Source organism: Condylura cristata, unplaced genomic scaffold (assembly GCF_000260355.1).
Source record: "Condylura cristata isolate star-nosed mole 26May11 unplaced genomic scaffold, ConCri1.0 scaffold00001, whole genome shotgun sequence".
NCBI lineage: Eukaryota > Metazoa > Chordata > Mammalia > Eulipotyphla > Talpidae > Condylura > Condylura cristata.
In genome coordinates, this window is record NW_004567102.1 from 37,371,395 (window position 1) to 37,389,543 (window position 18,149).

Below are 18,149 nucleotides of genomic sequence, written 5' to 3' on the forward strand. Positions count from 1 at the left end.
ATTTAGCATAATGACCTTATGATCCATCCAGGCTGCTGAATGAATCAATAGCTCATTCCTGTTTATTGTTGAGTGGTAGTTCATGAAAGGTATTATTCCACAATTTAACCATTCACCCAGTAAAGGACATTTAGGTTGTTTTCAGTTCTTTAGTTTTCAGTGAATAAAGCTGCTATGAATATTCATGCACAGATTTTTGTATAGATGTAAGCTTTTATTTCTGAGATGAATGCCATGAGTGTGATTGCTAGGTCATATAATAAGCATAGATCAAGTTTTCTTAAGAAGCTGAGGAGCTAGTTTTCAAAATGGCTGCATACGAAATGACAACCCCAGTGCAGTGTAGCGCCCTGTCCTGAAAAGCAGTTTGCATTGTCACTATTTTTTTATTTAAGATATTCTAATAGGTTTGTAATGATAGATCATTGTGATCTTAATTTGCATGGCTCTGATAGCTTGTGATGTCGAACATCTTTTCATGTGCTCATTTGCCATCTGCATATCCTCTTTAGTAAATGTCTCTTTACATCCTTTGCTCATTTTCTAATTGAATTGTTAGGGCTTTTTGTAACTACTGCGTTTTGAGGGCTCTTTATATATTTTATTTATATGTGTGTGTAAAATCGGATATGTACATAACCTCTTTTGCATGTAATTTACAAATGTTTTTTTCAAGTATGTAATTTTGCTTTTTCATTCTTTCAACAGGGTATTTCATAAAGCAAAAATTCTTATTTAGATGAAGTTCAATTTATCATATTTTCCTTCTACATTTCATTCATTTGGTGTTGTGTCATATTTAAATTTTAGATGAAAATTCATGTGAATTTCTGGAGAAAAGATGATCAGTATGGTGTCCAGAAAAATCATCATGCCTGAAGTGATATATGTCTGGGCTGTGCTTCAAAATAATGCAGTTTGGATGGTGGGATGAGAAAAAAGTGGGTGGGGTAAAAATGAACAATAATTACTATGAATGGATAATTGCTGAAACAGAGAAGATAGGCACATCAAGTTCAGTATACTATTATTTCCACTTTTGTGTATGTTTGAGATTTTTCCATAATAAAAAGTTTTTTTAAAATGTATGTCTTTGACTAAATAATCCAATTTGAGGAGCTTTGCCCTAAGGAAAAGATTGAAATGATGGAAAAAGAAAGTTATTTGTATAGAGATGTTTATAGCAACATTATTTGTGAAACTGGAAGGAAAAATAAAAAATACAAATAGCTAATGATCAGGGAATGGCGATATAATCTATGCTATAATCATCCCAGGGTACCATTATGGGGCCATTAAAGTGATAAACGTGTGGCTGAAGATACATGAAAAGTTTTTTATAAAATAATGTTAGACAGAAAAAACAAAACACAATCTTTTAACTGTAATTTAGCTAGTCATAGTATTGGAATAATGTGATTTTATATTTCTCTGGCAAATTTTAGTTCATTCCCCTTAAACAATTTAATAATTTCAGTTGCTATAAATGAAAGTATATGACAAGAAGCTTCAGTCCCTTCTAAACAACACTGGCAGGTCTAGGCAGTAGGGCAGGCTAAGGGTCTCTTGCTCCTTCACTTCAGAATGAGGGTGAACAGCAGTGGTACACAGTATAGGAGGAAAAAATCCCTCCAACATCCACCCTTCAGCATCTTGATAATGTATTAAAATTCCTGGCAGTTGCACAAGCATTTTGCTAAAGTTAGAAAAATAAAAGCAAATGCAAGCATGATAGACATTAAATTTTAAGCCAGTATAAAACAAACTTTTTAAAATTGCTAGTGAGATATAGTTTAATCAAGTGTAACATGAGGGAAAATTTGCCCGAGACTACTATAATGCTTACCAATAACTTCCTGAATAAATGTGGTGAGTCAAGAGAAGGGATACCACCATGGGTTCTGAGAGGTACCAATTCTAGTTACATTGAAAAGTGTGGTAGTTTTAAAAGATTTCCACAGATTCTTTGATACCCTTCTTCTGAAAGGTAGAATGTAGTTCCCTCCCTTTAAGTATAGGTTGTACTTAGCAAGTCCTAGTACACATGAAGAGGTGGTTTCTCATTAAAAAAAAAAAGAAAGAAAAATTTTACAGAAAGGAAGATGTGAAGGTATGCGTCTTCCAAAGTTGAACTTACAGGCATGTGACTCCCTTCATGTTTCACCCTCAGATCATTTGCTCTGAGAGAACAACTATCATCTTGTGAGGATAACTCAAGCAGCCTTATGGAATAGTTCATATGGGAAGGAACTGAAGCCTCTTACCAATAGCCAAGTGAACTTAAAAGCAAATCTCTGGCTCCATTCAAGTCTTAAGATGAAAGTAGCCCCCGATGACCCCCCCACAAGGGTCCCTGAGCTAGTATCACCTAATCAAGCTAGTGCTGAATTCATGACTCCCAGAAATTGTGAGAAAATAAACCACTGTTGTTTTAAACCAATAAGTTTGGACAGATTCATTATGCCACTGAACTTTCTAAAGACTTCTGGAAATTTTAACATTGTTCTTAAAAATAAATGTTTAGTGATGTTTTATTTATTCCTCCTAATCCCTTATTGTCACCTATGAAACTATGTTGTTGCTATTAAAAATTTTGCAAACTAGAATTTTTTACAAATTCTAGAAATGTAAAAGGACTTCAATATCTAAAATATGCATACCAGCATGAAAATAGTGGTGCTATAAACAACAATATTAAGGTGAAAATGATTTTGATTATAGTTATTTGAACATTAATAACTTAAAATATCCTTTATATTCATATTAGTTTCAAAACTTTTGTGTAAAATGTTCCACTCTTTGAAATTTGTCTTATTTGTATTTTTGTTTATAATTTTAATATCAAAGAGAAGGGGAAAAGAAAGGTGGATATATTCTAAAGCTTATGAAAATAAAACCCCTCCTTTGTAAAAATATTCCTCATGTACCTAGCGCCACATCTTTTTAGATATTTGAAACATCTTTTTGTGGAAACAAAAGTATTATTACTTGAAATGAATACTAGTTCTAAATTGTTCATTTTTAAATATCAGAAGTATTTATATTTTAATGTTTTTAAATTCTTATTTTCAGTGTTATAGAGGTCGATTATTTTTGAGAAAATATTACATGACTAGCTATGATCTAAATATCCCTTTAGTGCTTTCTGTGACTGTTGGTTGAAGTTATATTCTTTTCCTTCATCAAGGGTTCAACTAATATTTGAAACACTGGAGAAGTGTTCTGGAGTCTTGAAAGAAAGGCTACACATTTCAAAATCTTTGATACTTTCACACTAGTATAAAAACTGGCAGGCTTATTCTGTAATGACACTGTCGGCAAACTCCATAAGAAAGGCTTTGAATTTCATCCTAGGAAGTAATTCAGGGAGAAACAGATTCACTTTCAAATGCCGCCACAGAAATGACCTAGTGGAATGTCTTTCCACCAAAGATGTTAGGCTATTTCTCCATGTTGGGTTGGAGGAGGAAGGTGAGGGTTAGGATTCTTCATTATGCACCACAGAAGCTAAACTTTGGTACCACAGGACAAACAAAAGCTTTCTCTGTCCTGAAATTTGTGAAAAGAGAGATTCTAATAGTTAAAAAAAAAATTCTGATTAATATTTCTGGCTTAAGAGACAACTATATAAGATTTGATGGGATAATAAAAGGATGATACTATAAATTAAGGAATCTATCCTTTGGGGCATAACAAAATAACCTCTAGAAGCAAGAGCATCAGTTTTTCATTTCTGTGCATTTGGAGAATGCACAAGTAGAAAACCATTAATTTGACAGTTTGTGGGACATCTCCACAATGAGTATGGTTGAGTAATGAGGGAGATTGTGCAGAACTCATGCCTGTGCCCACAGATGTTTAACAGATTCCTATGTGGCATCTGTGCCATTGAAATTACACTCATTAAACTTACAAATAGGTGACTTATCACTCACAGCATAGGATTAGATCTCATAATATGGAAGAATTACAAGTCAATGCATAAATTGACAATAAAATGGGAATATCAGATGTCATATATAATATGAGGTTTATCAAGAAAAAAATAGCAAACCAAAGTTTACCATGATTTCTTACTTTTAAGAAGAAAATGATAGATGCAAAAATAAAAATGTGGAACATGAGACATTGTCTTACAATTATATTACTAGCCACACTTTTGTTACTGTTGTTTCCTAAACAGTACTCAACAGTGCTGTGTGATATTTAATAAAAACTAAAATACATAGAGAATATTAAATATTGAATATGTAATATTGGGTTTTACATCTGTTGCTAAGGATCTACTGGAACAAAATTCCCAACAGTAGCTAAAATAACTTTTATCTATGAAGGCAAGTCTATTGTCCTTAGGAGAAGCTTTGAACTTTGTATAGTTCCCAGGAGTAGTGTTGGTTTACTTGGGATCTTTCTTTTACTGTAGGTCATACTGATTGTTAGAGTGAAGGGAAAAGTCAAGAGTTGAGGATAGATGGAATCTATCTTGACTTACCAAGTTCACATGCTTCACAGAACTCTAACTAAATTCTTCTATTCCTAAGGAAACTCTGAAGGAATTATGTTTATTGACTTTAGATAGGAGAAAGCCATAGATTCTGTGGTGATAATCTTAACAATGTATTTAAAATCACTAAATAAATATTTGTGAACTGTTCTTTATTCTACTTAAGGTCATAAATTACACAGAGGGGACAGCCTTCAAAACCATGGCTGAAGAAACCCCTCATCTAGCCTGAGTAATGATTACAATTTAAGAGAAAGGGACAAGTTGGTGCCTTTTTTGTAATGGATGGACTTTGGAGATTGCCTTCTTGAAGATGAAGGAAGGGATCTCATGTGACTTAGTGACTTCAAAAGTACAAATTACTTATAAAGGCAAGATGCAATAAGAAACATTACTATTGATTTTGTAACTTAACAAGGCAAGATGTTAAGTTCTTTCAAGGAAGCCAAGCTAGTCATATACAGATTTTATTTTCACAGAGTTCTTTCTCATCTGGAAATAACTGTATAATTTAACCATACTTGTTAAAATTTTAAAAATTACTTTCTTCCCACATATTGCCTCATATAACTAATCATTCTAGGGTGTGTGGATGTCAGCCCCAGAGGAGAAAAGGACCTAAAGAACACCCTGAGGATGAGCAGGGTCCTCTCAGTGACATCAGCACACTCATCTCAGCCCCCTGAGACTCCACGGTGGGAATCTTCACTGGTGGACATGCAGTGACAGACTCCTCGGAAGGGAGGTTGAGAAATGATTGAACACTAACAATACAAGTCAATGTAAGATGAAATCTGATGATGAAGGGCTATCTAGATCTAACTCTTTGCTGCTTCCTACCTGTGTGAACTTGACCTGGCTTAAACTTTCCAAACCTCAAGTGCCACATCTGTAAAATCAGATAGTAACAGAAATATGTTCATAACTTTAAAGTGAGATAAAGAGGTCAGTGAAGGGATTTAATATAACTAGCACTCAATAAATTTTAGACAATATGGATAGTGTTCTAAAACAGACTCAAAAAGTTTCAAATTTAAGTAGAGAGAATGCTGTTTTTGAAATAATCTTAAAGAAGAATTTAAATAGAGACTAAATTAGGAAAAGCCTTCAATTGAGTAGGATTTGACTAAATGGTCCTAAGTTTTCTTGTTACATTCTACATTGAAATGCAGTTGAGTACAGGAACTTTTGCCCTTTGGCAGCCTCTATAGAATGAGAGCTGTGTGAGCAAATGGTGATTATATACTTAGTAATTTTGTATAATTCAGAGTTCACTGGTCAAGGTCATGCTTATAATTCTTTATCTCATTTGTCCTCAGCTGTCCTGATTCTCATTATCTGTGAAGATTCACATAGAATAATTTATCAAACTTCCCCCCGAAACTCCTAAAAGACAGTTGACTAAAGAGAAACAGCCTATGCTGAATTTTATTTTGTCAGAAATATTGCCACCCTTGGTGTCTGTTTGCTGTTGCAGTTGTTTGAAGCCCTTCCCAAGCTGTTTCTAAATTATCCGACCATGTGACTTCCCTAACTGTTTGCTCAAGACTCCAGAGCACGCCTTCCTGCTGGTGCTTCTGTGAGAATAGAGCCCTGCTCTTCTCCATCTTTCTATTCTTTCCTTTGAAGACCTTTCAAAATTTATGCAAATTCCTCTCTCTCTCTCTCTTTCTCTCTCTCTCTCTCTCTCTCTCTCTCTCTCTCTCTCTCTCTCTTTCTCTCAACTAGAGCTGCCAAAACAAGAGACTAAGGCATAAATTTATTTTTCATCATCTGGGAACAAAAAGTTCCAGGTAGGGTGTCAACATGGTTGTTTTCTAATGAGAACCATTTTCTTGGCTTGGAAACAAGACAATACCCCTGGAGCACAACTGCTTTCTTGCTGTGTCCTCACATGGCAGAGAGAGACCTCCAGAGTCTTCCTCTTCTTGTAAGGGCACCAGTCCTATGGGATCGAGGCCCCACCCTTATGGCCTCACTTAACCTTCAACTCTTCAGAGACCCCATCTCAAGATAGAGTCACACTGGATATGGATCTTGAGGGAGACACACTTCAACTCATCAAGCCCTCCCCTTCCCTCCAAGACTATTCCTCCTGCCTTTCTCTCTCTTTCTCCCCACAATCTTCCTCTCTCTCTCCATATGCTCTCCATTACTTTTGGATCTTCATAGTCTCTATGTTCTAGCCTATTCCCATACTGCTCCACACAACACATTTCTCATTGGTGGATAATTTTTTTATGTCTGTATCTTACTCCTTTATTAGACAGTAACTCAGATGGTTACTGAGGCAGCACTGTACTTTGTGGTATCCTCACAGTCTGGACATACAGAAGAACTTCTTAAAGATGTTACACGATTGGCTCATTTAAAAGAAAATACCTTCAATCAGTGAAATTATCAATGGCATTATTAAAAAATACAGAAATTATCAGTGGTATTTTTGAAGGTTTTTTATGAGCTAGACATTATTCCAAGTACCTAATAAGTAGTAATTCCACTAATATAATTAACCTATTTTACTTAAATGTGACTCAAGTGTTAAACCATAATCCAAGTGCTTTCTATGTCACCATGACCTGCAAAATAGTTATATTCATATGTAACACTCTAGAAATGAGAACACTGATGATCCATGAATGTCCCCAATACGACTGGCTAGCTAGAGGTGACTGGAGCACAAGCAGATTGGTCTGACACTCACTAGGCACCAGCCCACACTGCCTAGGAATTGACTGAAAAAACACTCACCAAGAAGTGACTCCGTGAGAGATTCGGCCTCAACCTCTCCACTGCTCCTGTATCAAACCTGCATTCAGATGCTGTTGGGCTTTCACTGAAGGCTAAAGCGCCAGCAAAAATTTTGCACAGCTTTGGATGTTTAAAGCAGTCCAACAGTGAAAGAGAAATTCAGGCTGCTTAAGAGGCTGCCTTCAGTGATCAAGCTGATTTTGTCTGTCATACAGAAGAATTTCCCTCTTCCTGAGGAATATTAGATGGGCACATTTAGTATTCTGCTAGTTCTGGAACAACAAAATACTAAACCCTACAAAGAGTGTGTGTGGAGCCTGACTGTGAGCAAGGATTTCATTCAGAGATGCTAGTATAGTAGTCCACAGGCTGTGTCCTGATAAATTAATACCAAATTCCATACAGAAATGGCATATTTTTGCAATAATGTAATAAATGAAAAGCTAAGTCTAGAGGATACAGGGAAATGGGTTGGTGTATAAATTGGAACCACCTTTTAGGTGACAGTTTGGAAGTATGTATTGACATCATGCTTTGGAGCCAACATTCCAGGCATGTCCGAGCTAACTACAGCAGAATAACATGCAAGGCAACAAGAATCATCTCACTCTGTGGCCCCCGAACCATCCATGGCTAACCAAATGGAGCACTTATCTGAAGGTTTGCTGAATTGGACAGTTGTGGGAGCAGGAGGCATATTTTTAATGTTATTTCTTGCACATAATAAGCAACTCAAAAACTTAAAAATACAGTGTCTAGTGCAAATTTCCTTCTCAGACCCCGTAGTTGCCTAGTTTCTTTCCCCAGATATAACCAATTGCTAGCTTGCAAAGGCTTCCAGAATATCCTATAAATACATGAATTTGTTATCCATGTGTTTTCTGTATTGACAAACTTCTGTATAAACTTATAGTAGGAATGCATGTTATGATCTAATCATTCTAGAGCTCATCACTAACTGCCCTGACTTAAACTATTTCTAGCTGGGAAGGATGGCTACAAATGTCTAAAATTCTACACTCTACCAATATCCTGGGAATTCTTTTTGTTTCCTGCATTGCATGATTCCTCCCTCTTAATCTGCTTTCTTTTTTGGCACATCATCCTCTAGTCACCTCTTGAAAAAGCAGAAAAGCAAATTTTTTGCTTGCCTGAAAATCTCCCCTTTGCTTTGATTGATAGTGCGGCCAAATATAGAATTCCAGTTTGAAAATAATTTTCTTTTTGACTTTGAAAACACTGCTCTGGTGTTTTCTAGAATTGTGGTAAGAAATGTGAAACTATGCTAATTCCTGAGCCTTTGCAAACCTCTAGCTGTTAAGAGCAAGAACAAATAAACTAAGCTGCACTCATATCTATGTTCAAATTCTCCAACTCTGAGTCACATAGAAAGATGATCATGCTCTCTCTTACATGGAAGTGGCCAGTGATCTGTGACGTTTCATTCAAATGTAGGGATTAATTATTAAGATACAGATGGAAAAACTCTGAAAACCCATCTGGTTACAAGAAGTATTTATTATGATCACTGGTTAATGATCATGAAAAGTGTTGCTATCACCCTTCCTATCTTTTTCCAAAGCTCTTTTAGACTCTACTCATTGACTTAGGATAAATGCATTAAAATGGGCTAACTGACCTGTCAGGGTTAATGAAAAGTTTAAATTATAAACATTTAACACTGTTTCAGACATCTGTACTGCAGTGAAGTGAGTTTTAGATCAGACATCTGAAGACCTACATTTAATTAAGTCCCAACTTTGCCACTTATTAAACATGTGTCCAGCTGAGTTACTGTTTTTCCATCTGTAAAATGGCCACAATGCTCGGCTGCTGTGATAATTAAACGTACTACAGACAATTGTCTAATAAACTGTGCAACAAACACTAAACATATTGAGGCATTCTTACAGCAATTTAAACTAGAAAAATTATGTTGTCTAGGGGCAGTCTTTAGGTAAGCTGCTTCATGTAGAAGAGTATTTATGTTGATGTGCTTCCAGGCTGCTCAGTAACTGTTCTATCATAGTTCTAGTCACTTGACCAAATTATTAGAATTTCTGAATAGATAAATATTATTGTAGTTTTATTTTTTTCATTTAGTTGCTTCTGAAGAAGTAAGACCATTTGAAAATAACCTTATGATTAGACATTGGGACTTTGGTAATTTGAAATAAATGGAACCTTATTATTATAACTCGACCATGAATTGGATTTTTTTAATGGAAAATAAAATAGTCTAGAGATGAGTTTCAGGAAGAAGTGATAGTTTTTTTTGTTGTTATTGTTGTTTTTAGATAAAATCCTCCATTTATCTCTTGAGAAACAAACAAACAAGATAAACAATGACTAAAGATTATAAAAAGGCTTTGCTTTTTATAACACATATGATACTGCCCCACTGTAAATGCTGCTGTTTAGGTCAAAGAAATAAACAAGCATCTGAGATTCTGCTATTCTTGAAGAAACACAGATAAATACTGCTAAATATATAAAAAGGGTACTCACCCAAAACTGAAATCAAATGAGAAAGATATAGGAGCTGCTTTTGTTCTTTCTATCACAATTGACTTCATCCAAAATGTCCTCAATTCTAATTTTGCCATACCTTTATGAAAAGCATTCGGTGTAGTTTGGCCTTGATCAAACAATGTCACCCATTTCAGTACTGTCTATTGAGTGCTTAATATAAGCCAAGTATAACTCCAGATATTGTAAGATAGACCACAATTTCTGCCCTCCTGGAGTTCCATCCTACAGGATGAAGTCAAGCAAGGCAAATGCAGGCAGCAGATATTATGAAACATGTGAGGAAATGATCCTGCACCTGTGTGACCTTTCATATGGTGTTTCAGAGAATGGAAAGCCCTGAGTGGAATCCTTTGGTTCCATTGTTAATAACAAAATGTATACACTAAGTCCTCTCAACATTATGGACATGTTCATAGAAATGATGACTTTAAGCAACATGACATAGAACCAAACTCAGTTCTCAGTAACATCATTTCATTCAACAATGAGTGGAATTTCTTTGTTTTCATCAGTGTGGTCATGGAATGTCGTTATTTGAGGACCTGTTGTATTTCTCTATACCTCTGGATGGCAAACCAGGCTCAGGACAGGTGGTTTAAAGAACCTGAGTGTGCAGAAAGCTGATCATTCAACTGGAAACTCCACTCTTTCTCTCTCTCCTTTCATTAAACAAAGCATGCAAACTGCCAGACTGACTTGTGGTATCAGGGGTATTTTGAAACAGCTTAATTTCTAATATTCTGTCCTATTCGCCTCGTGAGTACGTTCATACTTGTCACATTATGTTTTCCTAAACTTTGGTTGGGAAAATATGGCCTCTGTCACCATAAAGCAAATGCTGAGCTATTGTAACACTGCTCTGCCAGCACCATGCACATAGCAAGGATAAGGGACACCAGCTGATTAACGGAAGCAGCTGCCGCCCAAGATCAGGAAAAAAATATCCGTAATTCTTATTAAGCCAGGATGCACACTGGCATCACAGAGCAAGAATGACTCCGGACTTTTGAAGACAGAGAAATTTCAAAATGTCTAAAGTCATTTTGAAGTCATTCAAGAGAAGGAGTGCTACTTAACAGTGCTGCTTACTTCATTCTGTTGCCTGTTGCTTTCCAAATTGGGTGAGAAAGAACCTTGTAAGTAGGGCTCTCCTGGGGAACTTCTGTATACCTCTGGATGGAAACCAGACTCAGGACATGTGGTTTCTAGCTCCATCTAGCTCCTGCCCTGCTGTTTTCCTATTGCAAACTCACCATCCAGATTTTTGACGAGGACATGAAGACCTGAAGCCACAGCCGTGGTTAACATAAGCTCCTCAAGATAAATCAGAACCTCTCAGCTATGTCTTATTTGACGGAGAGCTTCCTTTCTTTTTAATAACAAAAATAGCAAACTGCAAAATTCAAATCTATATTTGAATTTTGATGTGGCTTGACAGGGTTTGCTAGATGGAGCTAGAAGTTCCACAGGAGAGCCCTACTAATAAGGTCAGAGTTCTTCCTCACCCAATTTGGAAAGCAACGGGCAACGGAATAAAAAGGTTACTCTGTAAGTAGCACTTCTTCTCTTTAATGACTTAAAGATATTGCAAAATTATTGTTCTCCTTTCTGATCACATCCAGTGAGATGAAGTGTCACTTGTTCACGTTGCTTGATTCTACTAAACCTAATGTTACAGATTATTTGAGCCAAATCAGACTTTACAGGTCTCCTAGTCCAAAATCTCACTTACAGATGAAGAACTGGAGACGGAGCCACAATGTTAGTCAATTGTCGTGTCAGGGACCACTGACTTCAATTCCATCATGTTCTACTAAACGTGGTAATACACTCAGTAATATTTCTACAGATTCCTCCCATCTGTAAGATTCTGTACTAGCTTGGGGAGGAAGTGGAACCCCTCTTATGGAAAGCAGGGAGGTAAGAAAGATACTCGGGTATACAGAAAAGCAGAACTACCTCCCCCTCCCCCAGCCCCCCAATATCCTAAAGGACCCCTTGGCTTTGCGGGCATTTTAAAACATGTTTCAGCCTGTAGATGGCGCAGTTGGGAACAGAGTGATTTAAGGTTAATGGTCTTTCTGACCCCCTGTATTTGAGGACTTTAATTTATGTATGATGCAATATTGATCAAACTATAAAATGGTATGATTCTTGACACATAATATAGTTTTAGTCAATGTGATATTGAAAACTTAACTTGAACAAGTGTGAACAGATATCCCTTTTCATCACAGTGGATTTCTAAAACTGATGTTGTTTATAAAGATGACTGCAATAAAATAGGCTGTAGTTACCATAGGAACATCTCTGGTGTTATAAGTATATGGAGGGAGGGATTATTTCTTGGCCAAAAAAAAAAAAAATCAAGCCCCAATAGATGGGGAGCACCTGAAATGGATAAAACCAATTGGCCATTCATTTGACTTAGAGATGAAGTATTGACTATAATGTGAATTAATTCAATATTTAATTTATCATCATCAAATCTACCTCCTTAAATTTTATAAGAGCTTTGATGCATTAATTTAAATAATCCAATTCTCTTATGCTTTCCACTGACTTTGAACAGCTCTTTTGGTCCTCAGAAAACAAAATTATTACAAAAAATTCTGCTATCCAGAAGTTTTTTTTGAAGTGATGGGTACTCCGTTTATTTTTGTTTGTGATAGTAACTGAAAATATTTCTGAAAAGCATTAGTTAATCCTGCAACTTCCCTCCCTCCCCCCACCTCCGCCTATCTCCTCAATTTATGTCAAGCTACATGTTAGGGCAACTGTTCACCTATCATTCAAAAAGCACCAGGGTCTGGAAACAATTAGAGCTGCAGTGCATCCTTTATTATCATAGGACCAACTTGACATATGTGGCTGAGCTTTTTGAGTACTTCACACTCCACTGAAAAGCATCAAGCCAATTACCAGACCTTTAGAATGGATGTTTTATACAATAGTTTACAGAATGATAAAGACAGACATAAGCAACCATCAGGCTTACTGGTACTTTCTTTCTTCTAGAGTAGGAACATCGTTACTGGAGATGCTGAATAAAAGGTAGTAATGTAGAGGATTTAATTATGGGTGTTTATTAGGCCACTGGGTAATTGGGATTAGCTCTATTATATAGCACCGAAAGACAGAAAAGAGACTGTAGGGAGTGCTATGATGAATTTTGCATTTTTCACAATTTTTGACAGTTCTTTCTTGCTGGTACATACAAAATGAAGTGAGAAATGGCAGACACAGAAATGCTTAGGAGACTACTACAGAAACCTAGACAAGGGAGTTATGACTTGGACTGGAATGATGGCGATGAACATGAAGAGAAGTGATATCTACCTTTGTGGTCTACTCTAGATGTAGAAAGATTAGCATATGGAAGTGGTAAAGAATGGAATTAACCATGACTCTAGGCATACTGGCATGAACAAGTGAGTGAATAGAGATGCTGTTTGCCAAGATAAGGAATATTGGTAGAGGGAACCATGGCACAAGTATAGGGAGAGTTCAGGCTAAATTTGATGAATATGAGCTATCCAGGTGAAAATATAAAGTAAGCAGCTGTAAATAGTGATCTGGAACTCAACTGAATGTCAATTGAGTTGACAATTAAAATTTGGGAGCACATGTATGCTTACTGAGCTCATAAAAGTAGATGGAAATTCCAGAAGTAGGAATAAAAATAGGATAAAAATGAAACAGGCCCAGGACACACCCTCAGGGGATCCCAGGACAACCGTCAAGGGATAGTGAGCAAAGGCTGAAACACAGAAGAGGACGAAAGAAAAAGAAAAATCTGCAGGTCATTGGAAACCCAAGAAAGGGAATACTGAAGAAATAGGAAGTGTCTGGCAGCATTAGATGCTCTAAGGGAAAATGACATAAGAATATAGATAGCACAAGAGACACGGAAAGGAGAATAGAAAATATATTTGTGTTGCCCTGTTCTTGCCTGTTATCTTTTTTTTTTTAAGAGTTATTTATTTTGCATACAGTACTGAGGTACAGGCCGCAGGGGCGGTGAGAGGATTCACCAGAGACAGAGTGGGGAGCAGAACAGGCAGATCCACGAAGTACACTGCTGTGGGGAGCAGCGGGTGGGTCAGGAGAGGTCTGCCATGCCCTATGGGTCACCTTTGGGGTGGGATCAAACTCATGCTGAAGTGGCTTTAGCTTCTCAGTGCTGTGCTTTAACCCACTGCGCCACCAGAGAGGGCTCATCTTGTCTGTTATCTTTTTAGAATCTTTCTTTTCATGAGCTGCATACTTGATTTGGAGATAAGGTGCCATCATATCTCTGGGACAGAGGTGATATAGGCTATACTATTTACTAATTGTCTTATTTTCCTGTGGCTGTTATAACAAATTACCAACAACTGTGAAACAACAGAAATGTATTGTCTCAGGGTTTTGGAGGCCAGACTTTGAGATGAAATCAAAAAGTCAGCAGGGCCACCATCCATCTTCCTAGAGGATGTAGGGCAATTTCTGTCCTTTTGTCTTCCAGATGCTGGTTACCACCAGCACTCCATGACTTGAGTCTACCTCACTCCAATCTCTGCCTCTATAGTCACAAGACTTCCTCTTAGATGGGTGGAGTGGAAGGATATTTATATGTAGAACAGTATCACTTATAATGGTCTGCAGGGCCCACATTACATGGAAATTTCTTCTGTTGAACACCAAGTTCAGCATCTATAAGACCTGTTTTCCATGAAAATGCAGGACAATACAGCCAATTTTGTTATAGAAGTAACTTTGTTATTCAGTGACAACAAAGGTCACCATTCTCCAGTTTCCTCACCTGGAGTGACTTTAATGTTCATATTCCTAGCAACATTTTGTTCCAGGCAAATGAAATTTTTTTCTGCCATGCACCCCAAAATTCTGCCAGCTGCTCCCTGCTGTTCAGTTCCAAAATTACAAATGTTGGATATTTGTTACAGCAGCACTCTACTACCTAGTGCCAAATCTATATTACTTTCTTTTGACTGAACTTCTCCAGTTACAAGGTTGATCTGAAGAGATAATATATGCCCAGAAAAGACTCAGGACAGGCTTTCTCTGAATTTAAAATACTTTACCTCAAGAGAGAATTCCTTGTCAACTCTCTAGGTAGGACTAGTTGTCGATGGATGTGTCTATGGAATTTTGGGCTTCAGTTTCCTTGTAACATAGACAGGATGTCCTCATTAGAAAAGAAAAAAATCAACACATTAAAAAATACACCTAAGACAGCTGTGGAGAGTGAAGATCTGTTCCGAATCTGATTTGTATATTTATTGCCCCTAGATCAGGACTAAGTTTTTAAGACTCATTCCAAGTTTAATAAAATACAAAGGGCCAGAAACAGAGACTGGCATGAAGTAAACAGAGGGCAGAAGGACACCTAGATCTTCCAGAGACTAATGGAAAAGATGACTTAAGAAGGAGATGGTGGAGTGGGTCAGGTACCTTATAGAAATCTAGGAAGGAGGACCGCAAAAGCCCCCCTCTCTGTTCAGCAATCACAGGTTATCTTGGTTAGTATTCAGGAAGCTCATTGTAGGTAATTGTGAGAACAGAGACAAAATTATAAATGGTTGAAGAATGAGTGGGAGAAGAGATTGAAAGCATATGTGGAAAGAAGAAATTTTGCTGAGAGAATAAAAAAAAATAGAGTGGATGCAGGTAGAATAGGTGATTTGTTGGCAGGAATTTAAGACTTCTATTTTCTCTATTACACTTGAAGCCAATTCTGTGGTAAGTGAAAAAGAGAAAATTGGTAAGGTTTGATGGAACAAGAGATGGAAGTAATATACAGTGAGTCAGGGGCTTGGGAGTTATGAAGAAAATAGAAAAGATATTAAAGATATTGAGAATGACAGGAAAGTACAATACTCCAAAAAAATCCAGAATTTCCTGGACATTTTAGAACTTGGTTGAGTAACCTGAAAATCCATGTTGCAAAGCTGCTGATATTAAACTACAATCAGACCAAGTCTCAAAATCTAAAAAAAGGTTGGCAATCCACACCCCCTTCAACCAGAACTTTTTTAACTAAAGAACTTTTTCATATTTCTTTTTTTTTTCTTTAACTAATAACTCTCTAGGAGCAATAGTACAAACTTGAGCCTCTTGGGAAAAGAAATAGAAGATGAAAGTGGACAAAAAAGATAACCTGTTACCTGTCAGTCCTGAAGATACCCTAAAACTTAAGATGTGAGTGTTCTAAGCTTTTGTGTCCTGCTCATTAAAGCCTGTCCAATCTTGACAACTCAGTTCATGGAGTTTTGTGATGTTGAATGGAATTTTAATAAAAAGGAATAGAACTGAGATAGTGAAAGGAGAGTTGTGTCATATAGTATTGATATTTATTCTTGGCCAAGAATAAAGAATGTAGGAGGAAAAGAAGAAAGTCTGTGCTGGTTTTGATGAAACCGTTAAGCTTGAGTAGTTGAGAGTAAGAAAGAGAATTGAAGGATCAGCTACCTCCAGTGGAGGACAGTAAGAATGAAAGAAGTGGATCAATAATGACTTCTAAGAAGTTTCATTGTGCATTTGGAATGTGTACCTGCTGCAGACGAAGACACGTCTTGCAAGTTTCTGCAGTTCTTGCAGATGTTCGAGGCTATCTTTTCAAGGATATTTGTCTAACAAATAATCTTAGAAGACAGACATGGTGTCTCCCTCCAGAACAAAGAGAAGGCAGGGTGACTGCCCAAATATAAGTGATTCAGATTCCTTAAGCCTAGAATTCTTTGCCTGTAATGCCACTCACTGTGTATTGGAGTTATTTATCCCTCTTTGTACCACCACTTGGGGATTGAAACCTTGGGAACTGGAGCAAAAGTGCTCATACTCTGGCTGCTGTTACCATGGTAATAATCTTTTCATCTTTGACCCAGAACTTCATGTCTTCCACTTGCATCCATGGAACTGTGGCAGATTCATTTATTAGCTTATCAATTTGAATTTCTGAAATCACATTTTTGTGTCAGTTGTGTGAATTTTCATCATGAAGAAACTAGGCTACTTTAGCCATACCCAGTGGGCCCCACTTATGACCAGGTTAGATTCTACTGCTACGTGTTCCTGGAGTCAAACCCTTAACAATAGATTAATACAAATATGGCTTTTATTTCTTTCTCTACTTTACCCTGTAATTGTCCAGAACAGGACATGAGATGACTTACAAAAATTTATAGGATGGAAAATAAAAAGCAAATAAGTGAGGAAATTAGATGGAGAAAAAGAAAAAACAACAAGTGAAATATTAACATATTCACCTATGAATGCTGTCCCTTCCTGGGGCTGGGTCACAGATTTGGTTCTGAGCTCTCTTACAGTTCTTGCAAAGATGAACATGGATAATATCAAAGGTACTTAATTTTCATTGCCTAATTAGGTTAATTAACAGCGCTTCCCTGTACAAGTTTTTTATACCCCTAAATTTAACTTAAATATGAACTGCTAAATTCAAAGACAATTTCCAGTGTTCTCATATGAGCATTGTAGGAGACGAGAATATTTAACTCTACTACTTACTCTTTTTTTTTTTCAGATTTATTTATTTATTCATACAGAACTGGGGTACTGTATGAGAGGGAAAGGGGCAGTGAGAGCATTCACCAGAGACAGAGTAGGGAACAGGACAGGAAGATTGACAAAATACATTGCTGAGGGGACCAGAGAGTGGGTCAGGAGAGGCCTGCTGCACCATGTGGTCACCTCCCAGGCTGGGGATTGAACTCGCACTGAAGCGGCTGCAGCTTGCTTACAGTGCTCCGTCCTAACCCGTTGCGCCACCAGAGAGGGCTTACTCCTTACTCTTTAGTAGAATAAAATTTGTATGAACTGACAGAGTCCCTTAATCTTTCTGAAGATCTATTCTGTCACCTATAAAATAGAGATAGGACCAAACTCACAAAGTTCTCTCAAATCATTCCTACACTCATTCAAAGGGTGACCGAGCATCCAAAGCACAGGTGAGTTCTGAGAACTGGTGATAAGAGTGAAAAAGACCAACATTCCTACCCTCATGACATTTATTTATATCAAGTTGGAGAAATAGGTCATATGACCAAGTAAATATATTGCTAGTTGTATCATTTAATATTACTACTGGGAAAAAATTATTTCCATCAGGCAGAACAGTAAGGGCTGGTAGAAAGCAGAGGGTTATAATTTTAAACTGATCAGAAAAAAAAGCCTTTTGGGGGAGTTCAAGAATGTCCAAGAAAGGGCATTCCATGCACACAAAACTTTAAGCCAAAGGCCCCCAGTATAAGAAATTCCTAACTTTGAAGCACAGCAAGGAGACCAGTGTGACTCAAGTGGATTAAACAAGTCTGAATATTGGAGAAAATAAAGCAGAGAGGTA